The 24368-nt window shown below is 35.5% G+C and overlaps 1 long non-coding RNA gene across 1 annotated transcript; it reads right to left on the bottom strand.

The window, feature by feature from the left end:
* Positions 1-6937: 6937 nt before the first annotated feature.
* Positions 6938-19918, bottom strand: LOC147653613 (uncharacterized). Its single transcript, XR_015285962.1, has 3 exons — positions 19832-19918; positions 9702-9733; positions 6938-7891 (listed from the first exon to the last, which is right to left on the bottom strand). It is a non-coding gene; the product is annotated as an uncharacterized LOC147653613 (long non-coding RNA).
* Between the last annotated feature and the right edge of the window lie 4450 nt (positions 19919-24368).

A 24368-nucleotide genomic window follows, 5' to 3' on the forward strand; every position in this document is an offset into this window, starting at 1 on the left:
TTTGTTTGTTTTTAGGGGATACGTGTATCATAATTTAATCAAATTTTAAAGTTGTTATTTATATTCCATCTCACTATTTCAACTGAATATCACTGAATTGCATTGACATGTGTAGTCAGCACAGTCTCACTAAGCCCCAGGATAACCAGTCTCCCACTGAATACGCAGATTGACAGTTTAATAGAAGAATAAAATGTTTGCTATGTACAAATAATGGAAAAAGTCCACACAATTTTCAGGGACTCTAGCTGGAACTGTTATGATAATTATAACTACTAAGTACAGCCAAGAGACAGTTTTGACCCATTTAATCAAAAGGATATGTGTCATATTAATACTGTCATTACTGTGTAAGTTAATCTAAGCATCCATATTTATCCTTCCTTAAATACTCCTTTAAATACATAATTCAGATTGATGCAAAAATATTTAGTTCTTTAGCTTGCAGTGTGAATGCAATACTAAAATTTTAATATATTTTTTATTTTATTTTATTTTTTCATCAACCAGCTTGTGAATCTTTGCCACAGTGACAGAAGTATCATTGATGGCAGTTGTCTTTGGGGTCTCCCTTGTAATGGGGGGGTTCAGAGTCACTTCCACCGGCACCAGAATGCCAGGTGCTGCATATTGAGGGCTTTACTGCATCTTGATGCTGCTGCAAGGGGAAGGATTGTTTCCCCCCATGAACTCTCATAAAAAGATATTGCTTCTGGACTGCTGGCAAGAATGTTTAACATGGCCCATGTTTAACATTGCCCATGCAAGTGCCCTGCAGAGTTAAGGAGGTGAACAATTTCCAAGGCTTAGATAATGCTGCAGGAATTGGTGCTGAATAAATAATTCATGTATGCTTTCTTATGACTAAAAAAATATACACAAAATTTGTGTGGTTTGACTCAGATTTAAGCTACTATTAAGGTATTAAGTTTTATAGCAGATGTCATTTTTGTCTATTTTCTTCTTTTAGCACAAGGGCCTTTTCCAGAGGCTTGATGGCAGTATGATAGAAATTTGATAAATGGATCAATACATTGTTTTCATTCTTTCCAGATGTTTCCTGCATTATGCAGAAAGCTGAAAAGTGCAAATTTTAGTATCTCTTACAAGACAAGGAGTGCGGTTCAGAAAACAATGTGGATCTTTATTTGGCCAGAAATATGATGTTTGATATGGGTAGAATGGGACACACATCAATAGACATAAACAAAACAAAACAATAATGAAAAAAAGAAATCTATGTAGGATTCCAGTTATGGAAAATATTATATGCAGATAGGACATCTAGGACAGCTAGGACTTTCTGTTGACTACCTCTTCCTGACACCCACCAGTGTCCAATGGATGCATTTGGCATGTGCTCTTTACTATTGTATTACTACCACTAGCTGTTTTAAAAACAGTAGGCTAAACAGAAGCAATGCCAATAACCACTCTGGAAAATTTCCTTGTGTATGAATATAGAGGTTTGTTTGTTTTTATAGGGTCTAGATACAAAACTGTAAATGAAATTCATAATTGAATGATGCAAAAAAAAAGATTACACAGGAACATTCAAATCTTTAGTAATTAATTGAAGAGCCTGGGACTTATTTGACACAAAAATTAATAAAAATGAAAGCACAGACAAATTCTATTTCCTGCTTTTATGTTATGTAATCCATTTTCTGTTTAGAAATTAGGTCACAAGAAGTTACGGAATTCCAAAGCACTTCAGCTGTCATTTTGCATACAAACATAGAAAAAATGGCTATAATAACCTACTAGTGTAAAGGTTACTTCAAAATTCCCGTTGTCATCTTCTTGAATGGTTGTCATAACATTTCTTCATATAAATATGTGGGAGGAATGAAGCCATTTTAAGAAGATTCTGAAAGATTTTTTTTCTCCTCAATTGCCCAGTTTTTAAGAGCATCTATTTTCTGACATGAAATATTTATATAATTTGTTTGTTACTTTTGTATTTTATTGAGGTATGCAGCTGTGGATATTTGGTTTAACCTTTTAGAAAGAAACCTGCAGCCTTATAGTTTTGTTACATTCAAAAATATAGAAGGTATCACCCAACAGATCTGGCAGCCTTTCTACTTCAAAGCTCATAATTTAGTTAAGTCCTCTAATAGAACTATATTTCATATATGCTTTATGCTTGTATTACTCCTCAGAGAACCTAAAGATGAAAATAAAGTCATTTATTGCATAAGGAATAGTGACTGAATTGGCCATTAACCTCAATATGTTGCATAGACTAGAATGGGGCATATAAAACACTCACAGTAGTGAGATTTGACAGTACGAGACATTTATTCTTTCTTATAGAAAAGAACTCACATATATCTGTGCTCACACTACTCTGTGCTGCCATCTCCATTCAGATAATTTGTTTTCTGCTTCATACAATACTTGAACTTCATGCCCCAGGCACCTTATTTTCTTACAATTTCCCTTTCTCCTACAATAATAGTACCGAAAAAATGTTATGCCATATTAACTTATAAATGAATTTTTTTCCATTAGCATTGTGCTTACAACTTTAAATGTTAGTGTAATATGATAATCACTAGGATATGCATTATGCTGCTTATATGAAGAACACTTTGCTAAAAATTAAACCCTTTTCACATTCATTTTGCATGTGAGGGCATACACAAATCTTTGCTTTTTAAAACTGTTGAAAAATATATTAGTTTTCAGAACTAGGAAAAGGAGAATGCTTCCATGACTAACTTCCTCCAAGCCTCTGGATGAATGTCAGTATCAGTTAATCTGTTCCTAAATTTTTATGCAAATACATGCAACTCCTAAATATTTTGGAAAAGTGATTTATCTGCTGGAGTCCAATGATACAAATCCTCTTTGCTCCTAGGTACTCTCCCAGATCTGGCAGAATTGGGCTGTTTATAGATAATAATTTAAAAAACAAAAAAAAAGTACTGTGTGAAAATATTGTGTAGATTACAAATTCAAACACTCAAAAGTTAGACACTGACAGTTTAGTTAAATTCTGTCCCTCTGTTTTTGTGTACTTGAATGACGAAACAGGCATCTTTCCTCTTAATACACAACTGCTGTCTGAGGGAATCCTGCCTTCTCTTTTGAATCAGTTTTACAGTACTTTTTGAGTGTGTGGTGTACAGTTCTTAAGTCAATTACTGAAAATATCCACTCATCTACCGCTTGTTTAGCGCTGTCTCAGTCTTGAATTAATTTCTTTGAAAATTCTTGTGGTTTTTAAGAGCCAAGATTTCTAGGACTTTTGGTAAGACTTAGAGTTACCCACAGCTCTTTGTGAATTCTACAAAATTCTTTAGTCTGAACAAAATTCACATACTTAGTTCTTAATCCACATATATAGATTGCTAGAATCATAGAATAATTTAGGGAAGGGACCTTTAGGATTGTGTAGTTCCTATCACGCCAATGTTGGCAGGGAACCTTCTATTATCCCAGGTAACTCAGAGCCCCATCCAGCCTGATCTTGAACACCTCCAGGGATGGGGAATCCACAACCTGTCTGAGCAACCTGTCCCAGTGCCTCACCACCCTTATAGTAAAGAGTTTCTCCTAATACCTAATTTAAATCTCCTTCAGTTTAAGGTCATTTCCCCTTGTCCTGTGACATTTTCTCATGTCCTTGTGAAGTCCCTCTCGAGTCTTGTATGCCCCTTTATGCACTGAACATAAATCAGCTGGGTATCTGTCAAGATGTTTTTCCACCTGCCTCCTTCCTGAGACTCACTTCAGTGAGTTTTCTTAGAAAATAGCTACAGAATGGAGTCTTGTCCAGAATGCGATAATGGACAAGGTCATTCATGAAATGCTAATCTTTAGTGGTGTATGGTGTCTGTAATAAAAGCCTCCTAATGAATTTTATATTGTTTGTTGCAAAAGGAAACTACTCCAGATAGGAAGGCACTAGCCACAGAGGACTACATGTGGTGATTGATTTTGTTCCCTCATTGTTGGGGACATTTCTAATTGCTTGTATGAAGCTGTCCTCCTTTCATTCTGGTTTTCAGTGGAAACTGCTGTGATTACTCAGCTTTGTAATCAAACCAGCTACACATGGTTCATCAAGAGTAGTTTCAAACCTGTACTGAACAGAGGTCTTTGTATTTTTTCAAGACATCCATCAGCTTCCTGCCCTAGATGGGAATGAGATGATTTCCTGCCCTCTCTCAACATTGCTTAAATCTGGGCTTCATTTTGAAGTACCTAACTTCACTCATTTGTGTGGCTTTGCAGGTGAGATTGAGGGTGACCAGAATGAGGGCATTTCTGGTAAGCCAAAAACATTTGTCAAGGGTTGCCCACATATCATTACATCCTACCTTCCAGATGTTGCTTTTCAAATGATTGAGAGTGGACAAAAGGACCTCAAAGGCTGCTGGTTATGCAGTCAGTGAAGGAAGGTAGCTACTCCATCTGAAGTTAACAATAAGCTTTTGTTGAATGGAGTTCTCAGAAATGGATTAATTGTTAATTATTTTTCTCTTAAATGTTAATTATCTTTTTTTTTTAATGAATTTTTCAATTACATACAGACTGTTCCCTAGAAAAGCGGGGTGTTTGACTGGTCAAGAGGGAACTGTTGGTCATTACACAACTTGCAAAGTGACAGGTTGAGTGTGAAGCTGAGAACAGGGTGCTATAAAAGGTAGGTGGGAAATGTCATTCACTCATAAGAAGCAGGGCAGCAAGGATAATTCATTACAAATCCCTTTGTGCATAGAATGAGCCTCAGGCGAGCCTGTTCTAAGGATGGGCAGTGAGGATATAAAGCTTGGTCCTGAGGCTCGTGGGATCCAAATACCAGGAAACAAGGATTTTGAAAGCTATGATCCCAACCCAGCACCACAGGAGTTTGAATACAGTTTGGGTTGGAATATGTGCCTTAAATACTGATCTGGGCACAGCACAGAGATGAGGAAACAAAGCTCAAAACTTACCATCCAAGTGGAAGAAGCTGATCAAACATGGAGCTGTGTCACGCAGTAGGTGAATGTTTGAAACATAATGTGCAGCCCAAAGAATTTAAAAGCATTTTGAACCTCTTTAAAAGCCTAAGCCTGGACTCTGCTCTCTTTTAGTCTTCCTGCCACAAAGCAGAGCACTGAAGAATTTCAGGACCAAACCCCAAGGCATCTAGTTCCCAGATTCCAAGCACTGGTTGTCACTGCCTGGATGGTCTCTCATATGAAAAAAAAATTGGAATGTGGACTGTCATTCTCAGGATCCCAAGATCCAGTATATTTTAGATACTTTCTGTGAAGAACATTTGCTGTAAGTAAAACAAAGCATTTTTGTTTTTCTTTATGCTTTTATTTTCTACAAGAAAAATGAAAAATGTGGTTTGTTTAGAATTTAAACTTTTTTTTAGTCCCCAGAGAAGTCAGTTTTTCTATGAAGTGGATATTTTAACATGTTTTGGATATTTGTGGGCAAGTGCATACTTGACCCTGTTTGTTAATTTTCCTTTATATATATTTTTCTTTATGACATACCTCTAAAAACACTAAAGATGGCACTATTTTTCTCATTTTATTAATTAGAAGTTGAAATAAAGTGAATAGAGGCAAAAATATAGTCTTTAATTTAAGACTTAATTTTTTACACTTTATATACAAGCAGAGTTCTTATTGTCCTGATTTGCAAATTTTAAACGAAACTCTTCTGAGCATCAAGCATCAATTTTGGGTAACCAGAAAGCAAGTAATTTCAATTAATATAAGTTTATCTTTATTTCTTTTAAAGGCAGAAGTACAATCTGATTTTATGAAAGTAGCAATAAATCATCATAACCAGGAAACCATTTTAGCATAATTTTCTAAGACATGTTTTTGTTCCTGTCTGTGCACACACAGTCACATTTGTTAATTTTTAAACTTTCTGATCAATTTAAACTAAGACCTGACAGGAAAGTATAGATTTCAGAAATAACCGAGGTAGTTATTAACCTGCAGTTACAGTTCATAGTCAAGTACAAGTTTTCAAAAATCACAGTGCTAGTCAAAGGTGTGAGATGCAGGAACAGGGAAAGCTCTGTGACACCATCTGTTAAACCTCCCAGCCCACAAGTTCTGTTGCAGAAGAAACAGATGTCCCATGAAGGCCTCTTGCAGTACACAACCTGATTTATTAACAGTTCATTCTGCACTGTAAACTGAATGAAGTCTGGGCAAAATGGAGGGGGAGAAAAAAAGAAAAAAAGTGTTGTGTTTTTGTACTAAAAATATGGGTACCAAAAATACACACATCAGTGGGTTCTGCTGGTAACTTTTCCTGTTACCCCCCCATTAAAATCTCAGTCGAGTTTTAGTCCTGCCTTAAATGCAGAGCACACAAATGCCAGCACCAAGCCAACACTTTAGCACACTGGGGAAGGAAGTACACCCTTCCTCCTTGGGGGTCCTCATCGGCTAAAGGGTGTTATGGCTTCAATAACCAATTGGAAAAGTATTGATTCCAGGTTTCAATACTGCAGTCTCCTTCTCCAGGTGTTGCCAGGCATGGTGAGATATGATATTTTCCCTACCATCACTGACAATATCATTGGAATCTGCAGGGATGAGCTGTTGGCACTGCTGCACTGCTGCACCGTGGTCCCACACCACTGACTTTGTTAGTCAGAGATCTTGGAGACTCAGGAATTCTGGTCTCTGTTACCTGTTATACAGAGGGATGGCTCTCACTAGTCAGATTCTATGACCTACTCCTGCAAAAACATCAAATAATGCCCTATTGTATGTCTGCAGCCCCCAGATGGAGCATGTTCATTTGCTCCTGGAGATACAGTCTTCTTGTCTGTGCAGGCTACAAAGAAATAAGACAAGCTCTCTATCAAAGAAAACATCAGAAAGCTGACTTCCAGACTGAAAACTACTTACTGTAGTTATGAAAAGATCATTTTAAGGGCTCATAATTTAACCAAATAGGATTTTTTTTTTTTATTTATTTTTTTCATATTAAAAAAAAAAATAAAAGAAACTCATGAGATGAAAGAAAATTGTATTCCAAAATTCATGTTCCCATGTTCTCAGTTCTGAAGTACTGCAGCTTCTAAGGGCTGCAACTAACAAAACTGGTTTAAACACTGTTTAAACACACTAATAATACCTAATAAATAGACTTTTGCAAATAAACAGAGTTCAGCAAAGGTTCTGAGCATCTCTGGTAGCTTGGCAGAGTCGTGAGTCAGTGAACAAAGTGTTTTATTATAGAGTTTTGAGCAACTTCTGTTACACTAGATTTTCCTTGATGGTAGACAAAGACTACTTCAAAGGCCTGGAAGCACAGTCAAATAACCCAGACAGGCATGTAAGGAATGTAAATTTTACTTGCATGTATGCATTTAGTCTATGAGTATTATGCTAGCAAGGATCACTCATGAGGCTAAGAGTAGCAGAATTCTGGCATTATTCATTCAATATGACACGTGTCTGATTCACTGAATGTGACAACATTGCATGGTGGACTCAGAAATTTTTGGCCAGTATAAATCCAGAACTTGAAAAGAAAAAGGTGTGCCAGGAGATTATCTCCTCTTCTCTCAGAAGTTCAGCAAGTATTACTCTGTGTAGTGCTGCCCTCATCTCCTCTGCCCGTCCTTCAAAAAGAGCCTGGATCATTCCATCCCAGTGCTCCAGTCACAGAAGCCATCCCACCATGTCTCCATGGTTCCAGTAAGAGCATGGCTCTGCAGTCACGTGCACATCTCTAACTCCAGATGTTTATTCCCTGTGCTGTGTGCGTTTGCATAAAGCCATTTAAGGCGGATCCCCTGATGAAGCCAACTCATTGGCTGGGGTGGCTGGAATTCCTTTGTGCTGCTCTTCAGGTGCTCCTGCTGACCTGTGACCCCTCTCCAGCTTCTGGGCATCTCCTGCCTGGACTAGCAAAAGTCAACAAAAAATTAAGTTATGAATAATTCATGCTGGCTGTTTTGGGAAATATTTTGTGATTATAAATGGTAACATATAGTGTACTGGTATCACTGCAACATGTCACAAATTGTCTGATACTGTTATTAATAATGGCATAACTTGTGTTTGTCCAACTGGATTCTGTTCCACACAAAGATATCTACCCATGATTTTTATGATAGTAACTTGTCATTTACCACTTGAAATGCCATAGATTGAAATTGCAACAAACATATAAATCTAATTCAGAGAGTGTGTCCTTCTAAAATCAGATGAAGCATTGATTTAAGGTATTTCTCATGAAACGTGAAAAAATTGCAGCAGCTTTGTTTCAGAAAGACTTTCCTCAATCAAACAGGCCTCCATTCTGGAATATGTGCAAGGTGAGTTCAGTTCATCTCAGCCTAGGCAACCTCAAATATCTCTCTTTTCATTTGCAGAGTATTTAGGAAATTGTCTGAGTTCTTCTTTAAGCTTATGTCCTAACCAATCCATTGGAGGTATTTAGAGTACTACAAGATCTTCAGCGTTCAGAGAATCTGGCATGTCTCTTGTGCTAAGGTCAAAGCATAAGTGAGAAATTACTTAGCAACTTGACATCTTGCAAACTGAAATATTTATTTTGAAATATTCAAGGAAAGACATTATCTTTATGAACTTCTGATGGTGGATCTTTTAATTTTTGTGGAACCACTCACAACAATAAGGAACCTCTAGCATAAAGTCTACATCATCTGACATTAAAAATGTGGCTATTTTTCATTTAAATATTTGTAGTAGCTTTCCTTTCAAAATGAACATTAACTTCTAGGATGAAACTTACATTTATGCAACTGTTTGCAAAATTGTAATTTTTTTATACTATACATTGTTGCAATCATTTAATGGCATTCAATTTACTGGAACTATATTACTTTACAAATTATGCTCATTTCTTTTAGTTATATTGTGTAGATGCCAGGATACATTTGCTATGTTATATTAAAATTATAATTAATATTAAATAAAAATGTCTCCAAAAGCATAATACATAATTGCTGTAGTCCATTTGTCAGAGAATGAGTCAGTGGCAATGAGACATTCTTTATATACTCATATACATAGCAAATTGCCTTAAAGTGTTCACATAGTCTATATGAACTCTCAAGTGTACATTTAACATTCAAGATTCATTGTATCTGGCATTTGCACAACTGTTGTCTCTAAAAGCAAGTTATGTGAATCATCACAACAATGATTCTTTGGGGAATTCTTCTTTCTTCCATGATGGATTCTATTTTTCTGTGAAATTCTGAAAATTGAACTGTTTGTGGCAATTGGGTTTAAATTCCTCCACTCCTCTAAACAGAATTTGTTTGTGTACATGCAGTTGGACCACATCTGCACCCAGTTAACTCTTTTCAGTTAGCAAAATCAGCTGCTTTCAATAATTACACGCACTATCATAGCATATGTGAGTTCCTGAGTAACATTCACTTTATAAAATGTTACATCCACATGTAAACTTATATATTTTTTTAACCAGCGTAGTAGAAAAAATTTCCCATATTCATGGTTTCTTAAATTAGCTCTCACAGAATTTCTACACTTCTTAAGGAGATATGTAGCATATGTCATATTGATCCCAACAGATTTTTAGGAGCAGGCTTGTGGCACTATATCCAGAAAAGGCCAATGCAAATACACACCAACTCAAGATGTGCCTCTGCAAGCAAAGTACCTCACAACAAATACTTTGAAAAGGGAGGCACAGTACGTGAGAAAGCGTATTTAACTCACCTCTCCAAAGGTGCCAGATACACCATCTACACCTACAGATAGAAAAGAAAATAACTTAGGAAAAGCCCACAATCTTCTCCCTTATGCTTTTAATTCTTTCTCAGAAAGGAAAATTTTGTATGAAACCAGAGAGGTTTTTAGGCTCAGGGTTCTGCAACCAGGTCACAAATATATAAATAAATAAATAAATAGATAGCTGGGTAAATAAATAAATTAAATAATAAATATTTTAATTGTTGTTACTGTACAGGCTGGCTTCTTTTGGTTTCATGTTGCATGGTCACCAATCCAAATACTTTTCCATTAGACATGAAGTTTAGACTCTCCTGACTGCAACAACAGTACAAAACAAAAAAAAGCAAAATACTTAATTTTTCCAGTTCTAGATAGCTTATACTACTCCAAAAAATAGTCAGGACCAATAAACTCATAGATAGCTGGTCAGTAAAATTTCATCAGTTGCATTGTGAAAATTGAATTTAAAATACAGTCTTATACTTTTTAAACATATCAGCTTGTTTTTTTAAAACACCGTAATAAACCAAATATGATAGAGAATAAAACAATGTGGCTTGTAAGTAGAAAACAATTAGATACCAATAGAATACTTTATTTCAGTGGAACTAAATTATTTAATTTATTTCTCTGGATTTAAAAAAAGAAAAGGAGACAAAAAATGTATCAAATGATAAGCATAAATATGATGCTATACTTGTATTTGAAGATTTTGAGTTTTCTGCTATAAACAACATACCAATGACAGTAACAGAATACCATCAAAACACACACATTTTAAAATAGCTTTACAGAGATACAGCTCCTAAAATTATTTTAATTTTGAAGCCTTTTTTTTCATAAAATCCAACTTCAATGTATTGTTCTCCCAGAAAACAGTGGTTTTAAATTTTTGTTTGAATAAAGAATTATGAAAAAGCATTGGATTGTCTATAGAATGTGAAAAGAGTCTCCACTGCACTTCATATTTGTTCATATTTGTTGAATGAGGAGCTGCCTAGTTGCTTCTCTCTGAGACACTTCTAAATATGATGCACCACACTTGGACCATGGCAAGTTGGAGGGTTTGTATATGAATAGACCTGGAAATCAGAAGTGATTGATGTGATCATCTTGCCTGACCAAAAGTGGCAAGCAACCTCAGAAACTGTATTTGTGCCAGAACTTAAAACATATTTCATCTTATTTTGAAAACTGCATTGTAATCTCCCTTGAGAACTCTGTTTCGATGTATAGTTGTACTTCCAGTTTAAACTTTTATCTGATTTGAACAAGTTATTTTTTCTATTTGTACCTTGGCCTGTCATACTAAAAAACCTCTCCTTACCTATCTTTTCCAGTTGTAAATACCAGAGTAGCATATAAGCTCTTGACCTTCTTTATAGTAACATGAAGAGGAATTGCTATCAGAAGAGCAGGCCAATGTGCTGTGATTTAAGATCAAAAAATAAATGGCATCATTATATAAAAGACTCATTTCTATCTACATAGAAATATTGTTAAGCAATTGAAATAGACAACAGTGCTATGACACCAGGAAAAATCCACAGATATCTGAAGATTTTATAGAACAGAAAAGGAACAGAGAAAACATATGGAGGTTCTTCACAGAAATTTCTCTCAAAACAATGTGAAAGACAAGCATATTGAAGTTGAATCTTTGGTTAGGTTAACAGCGTTCCAAGGACATTTTCTTCCACAGTCATAGAAAAGAAATCTGGTGCAACATAAAACTTTTAGATAATCCACTTTCAAATACATTTAAAAAAATCCAAAGGTAGAGAGGCAAAAATTCTAGTTTCCTTGACCCAAAGGTGCTTGCTTGTTTCGAACAGTTTTTCATCTCAAATGCTTTCATCCTCTTTTTCCCCTTAAAACAGAGAGGGCATGGACTCAACTTATAGTGGAAAATATTTCTTAGAACATGAAGAGTCAATCACATAATGACTGGTATCAAACAGAGGTAGTCTGAGCCTTTAAACATGGAGACACCATGTCACCCTCATAATCTAATTTTGAATCCTTCTGGATGAAAGTAATCATTATTATTATTATTCTTATGATTATGATTATTGCATTTTATCCTTTTAGAGTATGTCCTCTAGGGTGTTGCCCTAATTGACTTTTCTATAACTGCAACAGTATTTTTATGCATTATAATTCATATTAATAAATAAACATTATAATTATAATGCTCCCAGCTGGGAATACTTTAGTTAAAGGTCATCTCTTGTTCAAAAGGTATGTAGTTTAAATGTTGCCACGTTTAAAATTAAGAATATAAAATGCAATTATGCTATCTTTTATAGCAAATATTCTCCCTGAAACCATTCCAGGATGAGTATAGTAAACAACATAAGCAAACTCACCATCTGCAGCTAGGTTTTGTGTGTTGTGTGTCAAAGTTTTGTGAAGGACTATTCTTTACACACTAAACATGAAGCTTTAGACAGAAAGAGAAACAAATTTAAGAAGCAATTTAAACCTTATATTACTAAAACCATATTCTAAAATTATTTAAATTATTTAAAACTTTACTATTGAACAGAAAAATATTCAGGAGTAATATTCAGTGCAAATTATATGAGCACATCTAATTCACAAGCTTTTGCTCTTTCTCATCTTTATTAAATTTTAATTACATAATTACCTCAAGCTAACTTTTAGCTTTCCAGAGAATGCATTTTGTTTTCAAGGCATTGACACATCAGCAGTTGCCATTGTATCTGAAATTTTAACTCTGCAACCTACAATAGCAAAAGACTTCCAAACCTTCTGTCCCAGTATGGTGCTACTTTCATATTCTAGTGGCAGTTTAGAAGGTGAACTCACTAGATAAATCACCGAACTGGGAAAGGAAAGCTAGAACAATTTCCACTGCTTAATACAAATCCACAAAATAGTATGGTCACTGAAGTAAATTTAAACTGTATTATAGAAAAGATTTAAAATTGAAAACAAACAAACAACAACAAAAAACAGCAAGAGCAAGAAAAGTTTGTCAGTTTTTAGGGTATTGGCCAGATTGTATAAAGGGTTTATTCTATATTTTTCCAATACTTCATCACTTAGGGCAAATGCCTGGAGGTGGAAAAATTCTGAAACAGCAAAACATTCTAAAACAAAAAATTTTAAACCAGCAAATATTCTGAAAACTTTACAGCCTGGATATGTATTACTGGAGAACTTCCAGAGAGGACAGTGACATCAGAGTAGAGCAGATCCTGTGCCAGATGCCAGTTTTCTGAATACAGATCAAGTTGAGGAAAGAGTTCTAGAGATCCTCTTTTCACTATTTTCTAGTGAAAAATACTGTAATTCCATTTAAAACATTTCTTTCAGCAAAATCTACAGTTTGAGAATGAAACATATGAGTTCTGAGAATATAAATGGAAAATCCGGCTAAAGTTAAAGCCAAGCTGGATGTGCTGTTGGAACACAGAATCTGTTGAAGTGCATGGCAAATGGATTTTCTTTCCTATTTATAACTGATGTGTCGAATATAATTGTGCTGTGCATTTGGCTAATCACAGAGCAATCTGCTTCATATTGGTTTGTCCGCCACCATCATGGCTGTAACTTCTATATATTGTTTAATAAAACTGCTGATTTTCACTCTTTTGAGAGCCTCTTGGTGTCAGAGTATTTTAAATTTACTGTGATTACTACTCCAGTAATAAGGCATAACTGTGGATAAGTATTGAAAATATGAGACAATGGGATTCAATAATTGGCTGCTGCCGCTAATGTTGCTCTGAATTTAGACACTAAGCTGTATATTTTATTTACACAAATGTTTGATTTTAAGCTCGTGAGCCCTGTTATCTGGCCAGTAGAGGATACCCTCCCTCCTCTTAAATCCCCTTCAAAGTCAAGTAAAAGTCAAGAAAAATCTTAACAAATCTATGATTTTTTTTCTTCAAAAAAAGCAATTTTTTCCAAAGGGCCATTAAAAAGAGGTGGAAGAGGTTACAAATACCCACACAAAATAGTGAGAAATTTCATACACTATGAATTAACAGACACACCATGGACCCTAGAGATCAAATGTTTTCATATTTGTTAGAAAATCCTGAAGAACCTCTTTTGGAGACTGCTTTTACCAATCAACCTCTCCATAAATGTTGCATCAGAACAACACAAACCATTAAAGCAGTCCATAATATACCTTTGAGAATGCTTGAGCAGCATATGGTGCACCTTTTATGCATCCAGCCAGGAGCATTAAAATAAAAGGGTTACTTTTACTGTGATCCCCTTAACTGCAATATCTTCCAGCAATGTTGTGCTGGAAACAAGGTCATCCAATGGCCTAATAAACTCATCTTCCCTCTGGGAACCTTGCAAGTTATTCATATGGGTATAAATGAAGATGCAATTAGAGGAGACACAAGTGCTTGGAGACATTGGTCTATGTACCAAAAAAACCTAACTTCAAGGCATGTGGTCAATTTTACACTATTTATTTTTCTATAAATGTGCCTTATTTAGAAGAAGAAAATATAGCATCAGTTTGGGCAGGCTTATGTCACTTGAGTTCCCATAAAGGATCCTCTCTTTTCCTGATTTTGTGGGGAGAAACAATCTCTAGGGTGCCAAAATGAAAAGTGGTCCTAGTGACAGGCTGCTGGTGTCCTTGTTGCACTCTGTTAGCGACTTTCTCTTCAGAAGTAAACCTGCAAGGCTAAGCACTTTGGGTCACAGTACATAACTGAAAAAAATGAGTTGATAGATAGTTATGCTTGAGCACTAGCAAAAGGTGAGAGTGATGGTAACTGTAATAAGTTTGAAACACCAGGAACATACAATTGTTCGGAAATCCCATTATGAAGATGTATTATTATTAGGTTCTGCTGTTGCCTCAGTAAGAGAAAGAATATAAAACACAAATCAGTGGGCACAATGGTTGGGATGAAATCTTAAGATGTCCGCTTTCTAAACAAACTCACAAATCACTTCCTTCGCTTGGAAAGGCAGATGCACCACTTTGAAGAGCCCCAAGAAAGAGGATGTAGAACACATGTCTTGCTGTTTTAGACCTCACAATCTAACTGGAGAAACTTGCATTGTGCCAATAGGCATTGCAAACAACTCACTCAACTTCTCTGCCAATATGGCAATTTGCACAGAATTACCCATGATGCTTCAAACTGTGCCTTTGCTTTGAAAACAGATTTAATTGAGCCTCGCTGAGCTGCATTAATGTGTCTGTTTAAATTGAGCAAATCTAATTAGCTCACATGAAAGTTATGCCACCTCTGGTGCAGCAAAGCTAATGCAATTAAAGTCAGCCAGATGTATTGAGTATTGTAAACATGCAGTCTGACTGGTGGAGAATAGCTCAGTATTCATCAGAGACTGGACAGTTTTGTAACACATTAACAACAGCTGCACTCTCTACAGTGTATAAATATATATTGTGCTGTATATATGACTACTTTAAAGCTCCAAGGTTTCTCCATCTTCAACAATACTTGCTATAAGATTAGAAAAATCTCATCTATATGTGCCAGCCCAAGCCCGCTTTTTTTTTTTCAATTAGACCACTACTTGTTTATACAGCACTGCTAAAAAATCAATATTTACTAAACATTGCACAGAAAAATACTATTTATATTGGAAATAATTTCTAAACTCCTTGACTATTTACATGCCTTTAAGAACTAGACGTTTAAAAAAGCTGTATGCAAATGCATAACTGGGAAGATGCCAAGATACATTTCAAAAATAGCCAGAAGATGCTTAATAGGAAAAAAGTGTATGGGTTTTAGGTGATTAATTATTTTCACTCCTTCCATCAGATGATGATTTTTTATATTTCCTTCCTTCCATCAGATATCATGTCCTAGTTAACTGCTACCTATAAACAGGTTAGCACTTGAGATGATGTCTTATTACTATACTGTTTCATGTTTCTTTAATACTGATCCCAGTATCTGGCTTTGTAGATGTCATGAAAAAAAAATAAAAATAAAAAAAAATTTATAATTCTTGAAGGAAATATTTCAAATTATACTTCTTTGAAAACCTCACTTAGGATAGCTACATAGTTGTCTGTGTGTCTTCTTTGCAGTCATTTTTTGTTTCTGCTTTGCATTCCTTTCTCAGAATGTCAAGATGACTTAAAAAATGTCTTCTTCCCTGGTAATTGATAATCTTCTTCTTCCTCATTTATTAAATTAAGTTATAATTGCTTTCAATCTTAATCAACTCCAGTGTTTCACACTGTGGAAAAGACATTCAGTGGAAAATAAGGTAGGCTGTGTTCTCTTTGTTCTTTTCTAATTTTGAACATACCATTTTCTAACTTCTCAGTTTTCCTGTCTATAAAATAAACACAGCATTACCTAAAGAATGAATTTGGTTTCCTTGTCACTCCCTGCCCAAGAAAGTCAGAGATATAAACACTACAGAAAGTAACATGTAAAATTGAATTTTTATTAAGTAGTAGGTTAAATATACATTAGAAAAATATGTATTCAGAAAACATCTTGGTTATATCTTTTAAAAATTAGCAGCTTTTGAATAACACCTATAAAAATAGGAAAATTTAATTAGGAATGAAAATTTTAAACACTAACAACCTTTACATATAAGGAAAAAAAAATTTCTTAAACATGTTCAAGAGAAGGTTTTCTGTATTTAGTTTAGCTGTGTATCTCAAGTTCTAGACTCTATATTTTATGAGTGTTTCTAAGGTTGCAAGGTAGCAAAAAACAATTTGATATTTCTTTACTGGATATATAGATTTTTCTATGGAGTTTTCATTACAGAGAAGAAAAATATTTGATGATTGGATGGTGTAACACATCCTTTCTTTCCCTGCCATTTTTCCTGTCTGGTGTCCTGAGACCCTGAAATAAGTGACAACAGCTTAGAAGCTGCTCCAAATGCTTTGTCCAATGATCTAATATTTTTGTTACCCCATGCTGAGATGCCTCTCCTCAACATACATCTACCTTAAGGAGAGGCTGGGGTACCAGTACAGCCTTTTCTGTATTGAGGGTGTCGTACAGTTCCTTCCCTCCCACCCCTCCTCTCCCATGACAGGTCGTAGCAGAGGGTTTGTACCACTATAAGGGTAGCAAGAAGTGGATTCCTTTAATCAAATCGAGTTTTACTTTGTTTGGATGAAGAAAGAAATCATGAGCAGGGGGGAGGGCAGATTTTGGGGGTTGCTTTGTTTACTGTTTGTTTGTTTCAGCCACTGGACACAGTACAGATTCCCTCAATATTTTTCATCTTAATTTTATAAAAGTAACCTTCTGTTGGGCACTAACAAACTTTCATTACCAAAAACTATTAATTAGTTTGACCATCTATTAAAAGTCACTGTTTTAAGAAATGTTAAAATACTTGACACTTTATAGAATCATAGAACAATTTGGGTTGGAAGAGATGTTTAAATGTCATCTAGTCCAACTTCTCTGCCATGGCCAGGACATCTTGATTTAGATTTAGAGATTATGACAAGAGGGTTGCCAACAACCTGACAGGCATAATACAGCAGAGAATACTGTAGCAGTGGAAAATTTCATGTGCAGAGGCACTTCAGACTGGACTGAGAAGCTGTAATCAATCATTGTGATCTGGAATTTAGTAACTCTAACATAAGAATGACAACCAAGATCCTAAACATATGGTTGACAAAACAACAGAGGAATAGCTTTTCTAGCCATTTGTAGAGTTGAAAGGAAAGTTATGTGTAACAATAAAGAATAATGTTGTAAGAGGAATACAGGGAGACACAAAGGTGAAATTCAGACTAAAAATCTTGACTGAGATAATAAAGTCTATCTTTGAGCTTTAGTCTATCTGCTGGTTTTGCCAGGTTAACTGAATCCTTAAATTAATGCTTATATCTTATGCTCACCCTTGTTTTGCTGTATTTTTAACATGTATCCAAACACATGTAACTATATTAATATCAGCATATTAATATTTCCATAAGTGCAAACTGATTTCCAGATCTAGCTGTTGGAAAACACCTACTTTCACCTCAAACACCATGCCTGCTGGCTAATTTCATTCTTTGGCTGAAAGTATTTGGTACCCAAATACAACACAGATCACAGAGACCTAGAGTCACATTACTTGAAAGTTTATCAGTGAAAGTAGTTGCAAATACCCAAGAAAGTCCTCTGTAATATAACAATAAATTTTATCTACTTCCCACAGCAGCAAGGAATCCCTCTTGCTTATCCTGCACAAGAACTGATAAGGCTGAGTTTGATCCCGACCTCAAACCGTAACAAAAACTTGCCTCATACAAAAAAATAATTAAATATCATCCTTATTTGCTAATATATCCATAGAGGTCACACTCAGTTTACATATTTTGGCTCTGCAAATTGTTTCTAAACCATTTTGCTATGTGATTCTAATTAGAAGATTGCAAGTTTATAAACAAATCAGTGTGCCAAGTCAGCCTGTCACACTGATTATAAGTGAAGTACAGAAGATAAATCGATTAAGCATTAGTTATAAAAGCAGAACAAAGTACCGCATTAGGCATCAGAATCCAACACAAAGTGCAGGTGGAAAGGAAAAGTGCAGTGATACTGGTTAGCAGAAACTGAAGAAATAGGTGAAAAAACACTGCATAAACCGACGGAAAAACATGGATAACATGCAACAAACTCAGATCTCTTTTATTGGCAGAAAATACATAATATCTCAAAATAAAATCAAAGCTTTTTTACTTTTAATTCACAAAAATCAATTTGAAAACCAGCCTTTGGGAATTATGCTCGTACCATTAGTGAAGATTTACTTTTGCAAGATATATCAGATCCTGGCAATCATGTTAGTTAATAAGACAACACATTAAGTTATTTACACAACACTTTCTCAGAAAAAAATGAGAGTGCATGCTTAATGTAGGTAACAGACAATAAAAATAAAATTATCTTTTCCTAGAAGATGGAAAATTTGGAATTTTTTATGTAGTTTAAGGTAGTAATCCAAGTAGAACAAGTCTCCCATTACCTCTATTGCAATGGAGCAATATCAGCTTAAATTGTATAAGGCTGCAACTGGTTGTAATTGGGTTGGTCAGCTGGAAAGCTTTCTGGGGATATTTTGACAGAAGGGTCTTTTTGTAAAATAAATAAATAAATAAAACAAAACACCCACTGACCAATTTTCACTGAAATGTTATGGGGAAAGATAAGCTAATGAAATTAATCTATTTGCAAAAGATTTTGGTGATGCTATCAAAAATTAAATCACGTATTTATAAACCTGTTTTTTTTAAAAAAATATTAATGGGGTTAAAAATTAAGAAAGACATTTGGAAACTAAAATACTGCTTTAAGTGATCTAAAATAAACTTACTTTAATTTCTCATGCTTTTATTTTCATCTTTGGGAGTGAAGAAAAAGAGCTCCAAACACGTATCCCAGGACAGCTTTTTACAGCAGTTCTCATTTAAATATAACCTCAAGTAGGTCAATGGGCTTATCACAATTTTAAATAAGCTCCATCTAGACTTTTGATATCCCTTATACTGTTTATAGAAGTTATTCAGTGTATTTTTAACTCTTGTGTACAAGAAAGCTCTCTGGAGACTATTTGCCCTCTCTAGTACTGTTATTCATGGTTTTGTTAAAAGGAACACTCCCAGAGAAACTGTGAGCATCACGACCATAGAGATGCAATTTCTGAGCTTTTCCTGCCCTGTTTCTGATCAGAACAAGCTACACAATATCTAGAAAAATAATTGTTCACCAGACTGAGCAAATACTTTTCAAAAATACCTTAGGTCTTCAGAATATTAAAAAGACTTCTAAAGTAAACAGCTCCATTCTATGTGCCTTTCCTTACACACCACATGACTATTAAGAGGTCTAACTACCCCTTAGCCAGTAGTTACCTAAATCAGCATTTTCCTCATTTGAGCTCCTAAATATCCCTACCTGCATGTTTAAGACACTAAATAAAGTCCCTATTCTCATTTTCATAGTCCCATTCTAATCAGAGGGACTGCTTGGTGTTTCCCTGGTGCATCCTAGAAGAGAAACAGCATATAACTGCTTTGAATTTAATGGAAGTGGTTTTTTTTTCCACAGGTATGGCCAATATCTGTTTTAAAGCAAGAGACAAGAAAACATCACCTTTTTTTTTCCTATGTTACCAATAGCTCTGACTTCTCCGGTTGTGAAATGCTGTTCTTTAATCTCTATCATTTCCCTAACAGTACTTTAAAGAGATATATGGGTCTCACCTGCATCTCTTTTTTCTTTATGGGGAAGTCATAAATACTTGAAAGCTCTCTTAACAGGATAATTATTGCTTGTTGCAATTTGCTGGCTACTGTAATGCTCTGAGAGACAACAGAAATGGAAAGAATGCACAACAGCTGAGACCAAGCAGTACATGCCTTTAAACAACAACAAATGGATTATCTGTGGTCAAAGAAAGAAAATAGACGTACAAGTTTCATACAAGATTTGGCAAACAACTATATAAAGTTAAGGTTTCCTTTTGCTTTATTCTCCATTTTGTGTGCTATTTGCCTCATGAAACATTATATTGCGGAATTATCCCAGCTGTGACATGACCAGGTTTTTTATTTTCCAACATAACTTTCAAGAGAAAGAGTGTAGGAAATTTTTAATGAGAAAGGAAAGACTGACTCTTGCTTTTGAATGTCCCTCAATGTATAGCAATGCCTGTGCTATACTCAGTGCTCTGGCTCTACATAAACGCAGCTAAAGAGACTGGAGACTTTCAAAAAAGGTGTCTGTGCATGTCAGAGAGCAGATGCTCTCTCTGAACTATCCAGTGGGTTGTGAATGAAATCTCTGAAGGGGAAGGATGAGGGCAAAAACTTCTATTGTTGGAAAAATCAGCCTCTGCTTTAGATTGTTAGAAGAGGTGAGACCTACCACAGGGTACAAGTCAAGGCTGCATCATTTCAAAGACTTATGGGCACATAGAGCTTTCAAAACCAACAGTGACTGTAAGTCAGAAACCTTTTCCTGTCCTTTCTCCTGTTGTGCTGCCAGACTGGGTCAATTAGGAAACTCAAAACAACTGTGGTGGGATTCCTGAAGGGAAGTATGGGGAAGTAGGATCTCAGTAAACTGAAGCATCAATCCAAGGTTTATGATGATTTTTGAGACTTGTACCCTCAGAAAGGAGAAAAGGTGACAGGATTAAAGCCTAAAATGGGTCTGAAATGCTCAGAAATTAATACTGATCCTGATACCTGGCTGGAATGTAGGCTTTGTGGTTGGCTGTGTTCCTTCTATAGAGTAGTACAAAAGTGCCTGAGAGGAGATATATTTGATATATTGATATATGTATGTAAAGCCCACCTGACCCTCCACTTGCTGAGAATTGTTTTAAATTTGGGTTGTGAGGTCTAAGTAGGGAGACAATAAACCCAAGCTTACCAGCAGGGCTTTTTCTCTAATGAACCTGACACTGCCCACTGCATCTGGAATTACTTGACCCTTTAGGTGTCTTTTTACTTCCTGGGATTTCCAGTCCTGCAGTTAAAGCTGGGTTAAGAAAGAAGCCATGTCTGTGGTAGTAATATCCATGGACCTGAGACAGTGAAAGGAATTGCAGCCACGAGGTTTTGGCCTAAGATTCATTAGCTCCAGAAAACTGCTTGGCATGGCTCAGAACTGCTTATGTTACCAAATGATGGTGCCAGAATGCTGTGCCCAGATAAGGGATGATGCACTAGCCAGAGATGTGCCATGCTGTAGGAACAGCACAGTTATTTATGTGAGCTAACACACAGAGATGCAATCACTTTTGAAATCAGTGCAAAATCTTTCTTTCCACTGAGCTCCATTTTGGAATCTAGTGTGTTCATTAAACATAAAAATTGTGCAGCCCTCATATCTGGGCCTGGTGCTATAAGTTTCCATATGAAATGACCTCTAGCTCAGAGAACGGCTGCAATTTCACCTTCTACAAATTAATCCTACACAAACCCAGTGTGACACATGAATCATGTAAAATATTTCTGCAGTATTTTTAAAGCTTAAGGGGACACCTGTTCAGAGGATGAAAAAAATAACCTGATATTTGCAGCGGGATTTATTGAGTATAGGTTTTAAAGAGGTTGCATTTTTCAAACACTGTTGAATGGATACTTGTCTGGAGTTTTCCAAAGAATTTCTAGTTGCATATAGGTTTGTGGTTCAGATCTGGACAAATGCCAGGGAGAAAGAGAGAGAACTGATTTTTTGAAGACTTACTCTCCAAAGAATCCTTGGAGGAAAAGTTCAAAAGGTAGCTTCACAATAATATATTCAGAAGGTGCATGCTTAACCAGGACAAATAATGATAGCTATATTCCCTGGTATTCCTTTGGGTGTAACAGAGAGTACCACTGCAGAAATTTGGTGTGCTGCTTTACGCAATCTTTATAACATCCTCAAAAAAAAAAGGACTTTTCAACAAGGACAGGTGGCTGGCTTCGTGCTTTATCAGATTATCCATCAAATATGTAGGACAGCACACTTATAATGAGAGACTTTCAAGTCCTGGATATTCTTCAGATATGCTATAATCCTTCAGACACAGTGGAGCCCTGTCTATAGGAATCACAGCAGTAGCTATGCATAAAAAATGTGGAAGTGCAGATATATTTTTGTAGGGGGAAAGGTATTTTAACTCTGCTTTCTTCACTTTCTATGGCATGTAAAGGATGAGGAGAATTTTCTCCCATGCCTCCACTGAGACACTTAGCATAGGACTACTGGGGACAGCTAAAGCTGTTGACTGATGAATGATAGCCAGTTTATAGACAAGAATTTATGTGGATAAGTAATCTAATGACAGCTAATGAATAAGAGATTTTCTTTCTGACACTTTGGGTAAACCATGTTCCTCTTTGAAAGTTTGATAGCAAAGCAATAAAAGGATTTTCTGCAATAAATGTTGAGCAGTTTGTCCAGCTCTCAACCATCCTTTGCAAAAATTCACCTTTAAGAATGAGTTCCAGATTAGACAAAAGATTATCAAAAGAAACTTCCATTACAAATTGTTCCTTTCAAGTTTTTCTCTTCTGATAAATGAACAGGGGTAGCTCATTAGGCTTGAGCACTGTCTGCAGATTGTTCAAATTGTTAGTGTCATCCTAGGAACAGTTTTGAACTGTGTTGACTGGGACTTGTCCAGGCAAAACCCAGGCATTGTTTGAAGGTTAGTGTAGACCAATAACCTTTGGAATTAAGTGGATTAGGAATTTTGTCAGGTTATGTAAAATTAGGACTTTATGTCGGAGGACAAACACTTGTAATTGTAGAATGGAGCTGTGACATAACAGTGGACTTCAGGGTCAGAACACAGTTCTTGATCCATTTCATATTAGTTTAAATGCTACATAAATTAATATATAGCAGCAGTAACCTGAAAAATTCCTTGAGATGCCTGTCTTGCTTTCCTGTGCAGAAACAGAGCTTGTACTAACACAAAGTTGAAGGTCACTTAGAAAAGCATAGTTTTTCCTCAAAGCTATAAGAAGGTTTGTAAGAAAGGAACAGTCAAAGGTCAAGAACTTTGTCTTGATCCTTGTGCATGACTGGGTGTCCCAACCCTCCAGAATTATAATCTGTTGGGTCTCCTCCTAACTCAGAGATCTGGGGATATGTTTTTCTTTCATTCCAAAAGAGACACTTAGGGAGTTATAAAGGGAATCTGTGATTGGGAAAAATAATACTTCACACTATAAAATAATACTACACACTATGCTATCTGAGACAGTTCATTAATTTTTCCCAGGCTGCTTTCTTAAGGAGAAAGATCATAGATTCACACCTCCATAAGAAAATCTGAGATTGTCCTTTGGCAATTCCTTCCTTTCAGCAACCAAACCATAAGATTCAAAACCTGATTTTAACCATGGAAAATATGAACAATTCAAGACTAATAAAGTTTTCTTTTGTCTGGTTCAGACATAATCAATTGGTGCCAAATTTCTTCTTTCAATAGCACAGAAAATAATTAGAACAAGAATAACTATGTCCTTGCTACCTGTAAGCAAATCATCACTTCATAGTGAGTTTTATATTTAGATTCTATACAGATCTTGCTGTTTCTAATATATCAAATATGTCGCTCTTTGTATTTAAAGAAACAGCCTGTTTCACATTTATGATAAACTGCTTCACAGCAAGTCACATCAAGCAGTTGCAGGATGTAATTTTATTTAATAAGATTAGCATACTTGATATTCACACCCTTGACTTGTTTGAGTGATCTCTATACCAGTACAGAAATATAATGTTCCCTGCCATGTTTCTTTATTAAATTGAGAGAAGAAAAGCATAGGCTTGGAGAGGTTCTTAAAGAGTTTCACTTACTGAAATCTCTCAGATTTCTTTAATACATCTCCTACGATGAAAGTATTTTATTCTTCTCCAAACTTGAACAACTTTTCATAATGTGACGCCAAGAATATTGACAAAATTCACAAAAATTGTGATGCAGTCCTTTAACAAACTCTGTTTTTATAAGTGACAAGCAGGAAAATATATTTTGTTGACAACAGTAAGATCCAAATGAGAATAAAAAAACATTACCTATAATGATCTGAAGTTTAATAATTCTATTTGTACAGGAAGAGTTGTATCCTTTGAAAGTATATTTGGGCTAAAGTATAGCTTCATTTTGATAATCTGGAATTTC

Source organism: Cyanistes caeruleus, chromosome 4 (genome assembly GCF_971803275.1).
Source record: "Cyanistes caeruleus chromosome 4, bCyaCae1.hap1.1, whole genome shotgun sequence".
Classification (NCBI taxonomy): domain Eukaryota; kingdom Metazoa; phylum Chordata; class Aves; order Passeriformes; family Paridae; genus Cyanistes; species Cyanistes caeruleus.